This window comes from Phyllobates terribilis, unplaced genomic scaffold, assembly GCF_046119375.1.
Source record: "Phyllobates terribilis strain yellow unplaced genomic scaffold, ASM4611937v1 Scaffold_1__5_contigs__length_1240528914, whole genome shotgun sequence".
Taxonomy (NCBI): Eukaryota; Metazoa; Chordata; class Amphibia; order Anura; family Dendrobatidae; genus Phyllobates; species Phyllobates terribilis.
The window spans coordinates 261,688,647-261,697,489 of NW_027362761.1; positions in this window are offsets into that span (position 1 = coordinate 261,688,647).

The window sequence follows — 8,843 nt, forward strand, 5'->3', positions numbered from 1 at the left end:
CCAATCTATGAATTGCCATAGTCATCTCTCTCCATAGGGCCTCTTCAGGCGTCTGTTTTTCAGGTACGTGTTGTATGTGGTTTTCACAGACGTACAGAGCATGTACCATTTAAAGTCTATTGGAACTGTTCACATGTCCATGCTTTTTGCGGACAAAAATCATGGAGACATGTTTGTATTTTTATTTTATTACATAGAAAAAAGTCGCCCATGCAAATCTATTGGTCTGCGATAATGACAAACAGCACAGATGGCATCAGTGTAAAGTCCCTGTGCTGCCCATGGTTAACACTGTCATGAATAGGAGAAGCTTTGAAATGTATTTATTTATCCATATGTGAAAAAAAACACTGATGGTAAAATCTGACCAAAGAAGGATGAAACTCGGATCCAAAACACTAGTTTTATTATGTACATGAAAAATACCAGCTGTCTGAATGAGGTGTAAAACACTAGTTAGGCTGTACCTGTTCAGGCATGCCTGGCCATTCTCAGGGTATAGAAGCACAGTGCAGACTCACCACTCAGATGTCCATGTTGTGGAGTGGGATCTGCTTAACAGAACTGTATAAAGCATGCATGTCTGTGGTAGGTATTCCCTGCTGGGGAGGAACTTAACATTACAAGGGAATGTTTTTCATTTAATGCTACTTTTGCATACTGTAGAACTATCTGTGGATCTATGCAGCGTTACTTGTGACGCCCGGTAACTGGATCCTTATTGAATGTACATTGTATATATATTCCACTTGGATGTCAGACTGAGCCATACGTCTTAATCAAAACATTTCATTTCTATCATTTTAGATTACAGTTCACACTTTGACAAACTGTATATAACCGATGTGAACTGTGCCTATGTCTCAATATGAAGATAGTGCTGTCTCAGCAAAATCAGCTTTCTAGAACAATTTTATGGAAAGTCATAAAACACAGCTCCACTTGATTTTTATACCATGTCAGTTTTATTACATTGTTTGTTTGTTTTTTAACTTCGGCCTTTAAATTCCCATTACTTTGAATCAGCTTCTGGCTGGGTCTCAAAATACTGCATCAAAAGTTGTAGGTGTGATTCCGGGATAAGAGAAGGTTCCACATAGAAGGTTCGTGATGCTGTGCAAGCAAAAGACACTTCAGGAAAACACCTGCATCTATTTGTTGCTTTTTGCAGGGGCTTTGCCACAGTTTTTTTTATATATATACACTTGTACTATATATATTAGTGAACATCCCGTCTGAAAAATGGTTAGGTCTCTTTTAAATCGCTTTTCATCTTTACAAATACAAAGCGGTTAAGAGAAGCAAAAATGACGCTTTTTCAGGTGGGTTATAGAGTGTACTTGATAAAGATGACATGTGAACATATCCCTGGCATCAGTTCCCACGATGAGTATTTGATGCATTTTTTCTGCTGTGTATTTTCGTGCCCAAAAAACGCAGCATATTACAGTTTGAGCAAAGTGAATGAGATTTATAGAAATCTCATGGCCACTGTGGGCTTTTTATATGCTGCATAATCTGACCTGTGAAACAATTTTTAAATATGCAGCATCTTAATTTCTCTTGCAGTAAATGTGCATTTTTTTTGGTGGATTTTGCCTTTAGGCCACGGCCCCACTATCAGTATTCGGTCAGTATTTTTTCTCAGGAGTGGGAGCCAAAACCAGGAGTGGGTGATAAATGCAGAATTGGTGTCTTGTCTCTATTATACCTTTTCTGTGATTGTTCCTCACCTGGTTTTGGCTCCCACTCCTGAGAAAAAATACTGACCGAATACTGACCAAATACTGAGATACTGAGAGTGGGGCTGTGGCCTCATAATTAAATTAGATGAAAAAAAAACTGCAGGTAAACAATGCATATTCTGAGCTAGAAACTCATGCATGTAATTTGCACACATTATCAATAAAGTCTTATCAAAGCTAAGTAACAAGACATATCCGAAGCAAAAAAAATATTTAAAATATGACACCAAAAAGAGAAAAAAAACTGCAGCTGAAAAAAAAACACAATAAAAATGCACCCAAAAATGAAATGAAAAAAAAAAATGCTAGTAACTTATTTTAGCTAATTGGTACAGAAATGCTGCAGAAAATTCACCAAATACTCATTGTTGGAACTTATTGTGTGTTCACAAAATTTTAATGTATCCGATTTTTTTCTCACACCTATAGACTTGAATGGATGAGTTGCATCCGATTTTCGGAGGAAGATCATGCATGCTGTGATTTTTTTCACATGCAGATTCAGTCAGTGAAAATAATCATTCATCTGCAATGCCCCATTGAATAACGAGTACGATCTGTTTTTTTAACGGATAGCATTCGGATCGAGAATACGGTTATGTGCACGAGCCCGTAGTGTATGTGCATATAATATCTTTTGTAGGGGAATTTCATCTTGGAAAATACTCCAAAAAAATTATATTTGCATTTCTATGTAAGGTTTTTGGATGTCTTTTAACCTCTTCAGACTTCTAAAAATGCCAAGTTGCTGAAAGAAGTGACACGTCCATTCTTCTGGCTTGGAAGATAATCTGTACATTTCAGTATAAGACAGTAGGGAGTGTTTTGGCATTGATTTTTCTTAAAAAAAACCTTGCTAAAGGTGAAAAAAAGACGTCACAAAAACCATGGGAAAGCACTCCAAAAAACTGCCGCTGGAGAAACGCTCAGGAAACAGCCAAAAGATGACACCAAAGAGGCTTCAGGAAAAAATACACCTGAGTTTCCTGAAGCGTCTTCTGCTTGAAGAGACACCGTGTGCACACACCCTTAGGCCACGTGCACATGTTGCGTATTTGGTCAGTTTTTTACATCAGTATTTTTAAGCCAAAACCAGCAGAGGAACAATCAGAGGAAAAGTATAATAGAAACACGTCACCACGTCTGTATTTATCACCCACTCCTGGTTTTGGCTTACAAATACTGAGGTAAAAAAACTCACCAAATACAGAATGTGTGAATGTGGCCTTAGGTTCTGTTCACACTGAGTTTTCTGTCTGTCAAAACTGTCTGTCAGTGGAAACTACTTTAGGAAACTCCTTCATTCGGTAGTTTTTGGAGGAGTTTTTCATTTCTTGAAGTGTTTCTTGCAGTGGTTTTGAAGAGTTTTTCAAGCGTCTTTGCAGAGGTTTTTCCTGATGTGTTTTTGCAGCTTTTTGATAGGACAGTGATTAGTTTAGAGCATTGTCCTGCAAGAGTCACTTCAAAGAAGTCACATGAACTTTTTTTTTTTCCAACCAGGCATTTTTAAAATCCCGAAACATTTAAAAATATGTTCAAAAGGAAGATCATACGAACAGCAAGTAATTTTTCGATTTAAATGAATAGAAGACTCTTTTGTGATCACTTTTTATGGCATTTTTAAAGCTGAGATGATCAAAAAATTCTGAAAAAATACACAGTGTGAGCATACCCTCAGAATACTGTATGTGCACACAGAACCTTTTGAGGACTTTTTGCAGAGGGTCCGCTTTAAAAACGCTTGAACACTTTTAAAACTGCTTTGCTGTTCATATGTTCAGCCTTTTGGGTGTCTTTTTCCACTTCGGGTTTGGGAAAAATGGCTAGGTTTTAGAAAATAGAGAGTGCATGTTACTTCTTTGAAGCGACTCTTGATGGAATCTGCTCCAAACTAGCCACTTAAAAGCATGCACAAAAATGCTTCGGGAAAGAAAACTGTTTCAAAACGCTTCAAAAATTCTTCAGGAATTGAAAAACTTCCCAAATAAGGAGCGTCTCCTGAAGCAGTTTCCACTGGAAAATTTGTCACTTTTGACAGCTGGAAAAAGCTGGAAAAATCAGGAGTTGAACAATCAGAGGAAAAGTATAATAGAAACACGTCACCACTTCTACATTTATCACCCACTCCTGGTTTTGGCTTACAAATACTGATGTAAAAAACTCACCAACTACAAAAAGGGTCAATGTGGCCTTATGTTATGCTCACACTGAGTTTTCTGTCTTGCTAAAACAAATTTTTTGTGGTAAAAATGTAATTCTTTTTTTTTTCATTGCTCAATGGTATAAAATTATGTGCCACATCTTGTCAATGTGATCACTACACCATTAGATTAATTCATTAAAAGGTGTAGTTTGTAAAATGGGGTCACTTGTGGAGGAGTTCTGCTGTTCTGGCACCTCAGGGGCTCTGCCAATGTGAAATTGCACCCTCAAACCATTCCAGTAAAATCTGAACTCCAAACGTAGTTTTTGACCACATATGGGGTATTGGCGCACTCAAGAGAAATTGTGTAATAAATTATATGGTCCATTTTTTCCTATTATCCCTTTTGAAAATTGAAAACTTGGGGCCAAAGCAACATTTTAGTGGAAAAAAATGGTAATTTTCCAATGACTCAGCCCAATGTTATAGAATTCAGTGAATCGCCTGAGGGCTAAATACGCTCATTACACCCCTAGATAAATTCCTCAAGAATTGTAACTTCTAAAATGGGTCACTTGTGGAGGTTTCTGCTGTTTTGGTATGTCAGTGGCTCTTCAAATGTGACATGGCATCCACAATCTATTCCAGCCAAAATTGCACTCCTGAATTTAATTGGTGCTCCTTCCCTTCCGAGCCCTGCCGTGCACCCAAACAGTAGTTTTCCACTACCTATGGGGTATCAGCGTACTCAGGAGAAATCAGATTTTGGGGTCTATTTTCTCCTGTTATCCTTGTGAAAAGGAAAAATTTGAGGCTAAAGTAACATCTTTGTGGGAAAAATTTATTTTTTCATTTTCATGGCTCAACGTTATAAAATTATTTGAAGCACCTGCGGGTTCAAGGTGATCACCACTCTTCTAGATAAGTTTCCAAAATGGGGTCAATTATGGGGGGTTTCCACTGTTTAAGCACATCAGGGGCTCTGCAAATGCGACATGGTGTCCGCTATCTATTCCAGCCAATTTTGTACTCCAAAAGTCAAATGGTGCTCCTTCCCTTTCAAGCCCTGCCATGCATCCATACAGTAGTTTTCCATCACATATGGGGCATCAATGTGCTCAAGGTAAATTGCACAAAATATTGTATAGTCCATTTTCTTCTATTACCCTTTAGAAAATGCAAAATTTGGGGCTAAAGCAATATTTTTGTGGGAAAAAATAAAATTTAATTTTTTCTTTCCACAATGCTTTAATTCCGGTGAAGCCCCTAAAGGGTTAATAAACTTCTTAAATGTGGTTTTAATCACCTTGAGGGGGTCTAGTTTTTAAAATGGTGTCACTTTTGGGTATTTTCTGTTACATAGGCCCCTCAAAGCCACTTGAAATGGGATGTGGTCCCTGAAAAAATTGGTTTTGTAAATTTTGTTAGAAAAATGAGAAACTGTTGATAAATTTTTAACCCTTCTAACTTCCTAACAAAAAAGTCACTGGGATATGTTTAAGCGTTCCAGAGTTATTAGCTCATAAAGTGAAACTGATCAGAATTCAAAAAATTTGGCCTGGTCATGAAGGTGAAAACAGGCTGGGGGGTGAAGTTTTTTTTTTAAAGGATCTGGGTGTATGTTCCGATTAACTTAGTGCATGTTCCATTTTCCTCCATTTTTGGGAATCAGACTCCACTGTTCAAGTTCATAGAGAACCATCAAAAAAGCATGAAATATGGAAAACATCTGTTTTACATCAGTTTTACATCAATTTTAACTGATACATTGCTAATTATTAATAGAAATAAATTCTAACAGTTTATCTCATTCAGATTTTACAAATAGATGAGAAAAAATGGATGCAAAATGGATGACACTTGGGAGGAAAATGGTCCATTCTTGATGGATGTAAAAATTGAAATTATTGTGTGCATGTAGCCTTTGACTTACAGACTGTTTGTAAAAACCTTAATGTGTGAATACACCCTAAGAATAGATCAACATGACCATATAGAAGCCTTATTTACAAGTTCATATTACAGCCTCTATTCCAGGATCAGCCACAGGTTTCCGACCACAACCAATAGTGTCATATATACTTATGAGGCTGTTAGTTTGATCAAGACACCTGTGGCTTGGTGGGGAATTGTGGCTGTAACACAAACCATACAATATAGTTACTATACAGTCACTTAGAACTAGTCCTTGGGTGTATTCACAGACATAAAAATTGTTGGAAATATTTTTGCAATGGTAGCATTTAGGCTCAGTCCACAATGCCTCTGTGCCCACTGTCAAGTGCATACGTCTGAATGTACAGTATATCACAGAAGTGAGTACACCTCTCACATTTTTGTAAATATTTTATTATATCTTTTCATGGGACAACACTGAAGATATGGCACTTTGATTCAATGTAATGTGGTCAGTGTACAGCTTGTATAACAGTGTAAATTTGGTGTGCCCTCCAAATAACTCAACACACAGCCATTAATGTCTAAACCTCTGGTAACAAAAGTGAGTACACCCCGTAAGTGAAAATAGCCATAATTAGGCCAATTAGCCATTTTCCCTCCCCGATGTCATGTGACTCATTAGTGTTACAAGGTCTCAGGTGTGAATGGGGAGCAGGTGTGTTAAACTTGGTGTTATTGCTCTTACATTCTCATACTGGTCACTGGAAGTTCATCATGGCACCTCATGGCAAAGAACTCTCTGAGGATCTGAAAAAAAAAGAATTGTTGCTCTACATAAAGATGGCCTAGGCTATAAGAAGATTACCAACACTCTGAAACTGAGCTGCAGCACGGTGGCCAAGACAATACAGTGGTTTAACAAGACAGGTTCCACTCAGAACTGGCCTCGTCATGGTCGACCAAAGAGGTTGTGTGCACATGCTCGGTATCATATCCAGAGGTTGTCTCTTCAAAATAAATGTATGAGTGCTACCAGCATTGCTGCAGAAGTTAAAGAGGCCAGGGATCAGCCTGTCAGTGCTCAACACCATACGTCGCACACTGCATCAAATTGATCTGTATGGCTGTCATCGCAGAAGGAAGCCTTTTCTAAAGATGTTGCACAAGAATGCTTCTCTTCAGCAAACTGTTTGCAGGCTGACTAAGCACATGGATTACTGGAACCATGTCCTGTGGTCTGACGGGACGAAGATAAACTTATTTGGTTCAGATGGTGACAAGCATGTGCGGCAACCAGGTGAGGTGTACAAAGACAAGTGTGTATTGCCTACAGTCAATCATGGTGGTGGGAGTGTTATGGTTTGTGGCTGCATGAGAGCTGCCGACTGTGGGGAGCTACAGTTCATTGAGGGAACCATGAATGCCAACATATTGAACCAGAGCATGATCCCCTCCCTTTGGAAACTGGGCAGCAGGGCAGTATTCCAACATAATAATGACCCCAAACACACCTCCAAGATGACCACTGCCTTGATAAAGAAACTGAGGGTAAAGGTGCTGGACTAGCCAAGTATGTCTCCAGACCTAAATCCTTTTGAGCATCTGTGGGGCATCATGAAATGGAAGGTGGAGGAAAGTAAGGTCTCTAACATCCATAAGCTCCATAATGTCATCATAGAAGAGGATTCCAGTGGCAACCTGTGAAGCTCTAGTGAACGCCAAGCCCGAGAGAGTTAAGGCAGTGCTTGAAAATAATGGTGGCCACACAAAATATTGACACTTTGGGCACAATTTGTTCATTTTCACTTAGGGATATACTCACTTTTGTTGCCAGCGCAACAAATTTACACTGTAGTCAGTGTACACTAGTCAACTGTACACTGACTACTTTACATTGTGTCACAGTGTCGTATCTTCAGTGTTGTCCCATGAAAACATATAATAAAATATTTACAAAAATGTGAGGGGTGTACTCACTTTTGTGATATACTGTATATGACTGATACCAACAGGGCCATTCACTTTAATAAAGCAGATGGAGTCATTTTGTTTTCTGTCTGACCTCCTTTTTGAGGCAGGAACAAAATTGTGGTCGAAAACTCTTTTGTGGTCGACCACGTTTTGCATTGATTTGTCTGATTAGTTTATAGTAGACAATATATCCCCTACATCATGTGGGGGAATCTTTATTTCTGCCAATGGCCATTTAGATACAGTCATGGCCGAAAGTAATGGCACCCTTGAAATTGTTCCAGAAAATGAAGTATTTCTCCCAGAAAATTATTTCAATTACACATGTTTTGTTCTACACGTTTATTTCCTTTCTGTGTACTAAAACAACACAAAAAAAAAACAGAGAAAAGGGGCAAATTGGACATAATTTCACACAAAACTGCAAAAATTGGCCGGACAAAATTGTTGGCACCTTTCCAAACTTGTGGGTAAACAACTTTGTTTCAAGCATGTGATGCTCGTTCAAGCTCACTGGTGGCAAGTAACAGGTGTGGGCAATTTGAAAATCACACCTGAAACCAGATAAAAAGGGGAGAAGTTGACTCATCTTTGCATTGTGTGTCTGTGTGTGCCACACTAAGCATGGAGAATAGAAAGAGGTGAAGAGAACTGTCTGTGGACTTGAAAACCAAAATTGTTGAAAAAATCAATCTGAAGGTTATAAGTCCATCTCCAGGAATCTTAGTATTCCATGGTGCGCAACATAATCAAGAAGTTTATAACCCATGGCACTGTAGCTAATCTCTCTGAACAGCAGAGAAAAATTGATGAAAGGTTGAAATGCAGGACAGTCCGGATGGTGGATAAGTAGACCTAATCAAGTTCCAAAGAAATTCAAATTGTCCTGCAAGCTCATGGTGCATCATTGTCAGCGTGAACTGTCGACATGTGAATGAAATTAAACGCTATGGCAGGAGGCTCAGGAAGACCTCACTGCTGACAGAGATATAAAAAAGCTAGACTGCAATTTGGCAAAATGTACGTGACTAAGCTAAAATCCTGCTGGGAAAGTGTCTTGTGGACAGAGGAGACCAAGATAGAGC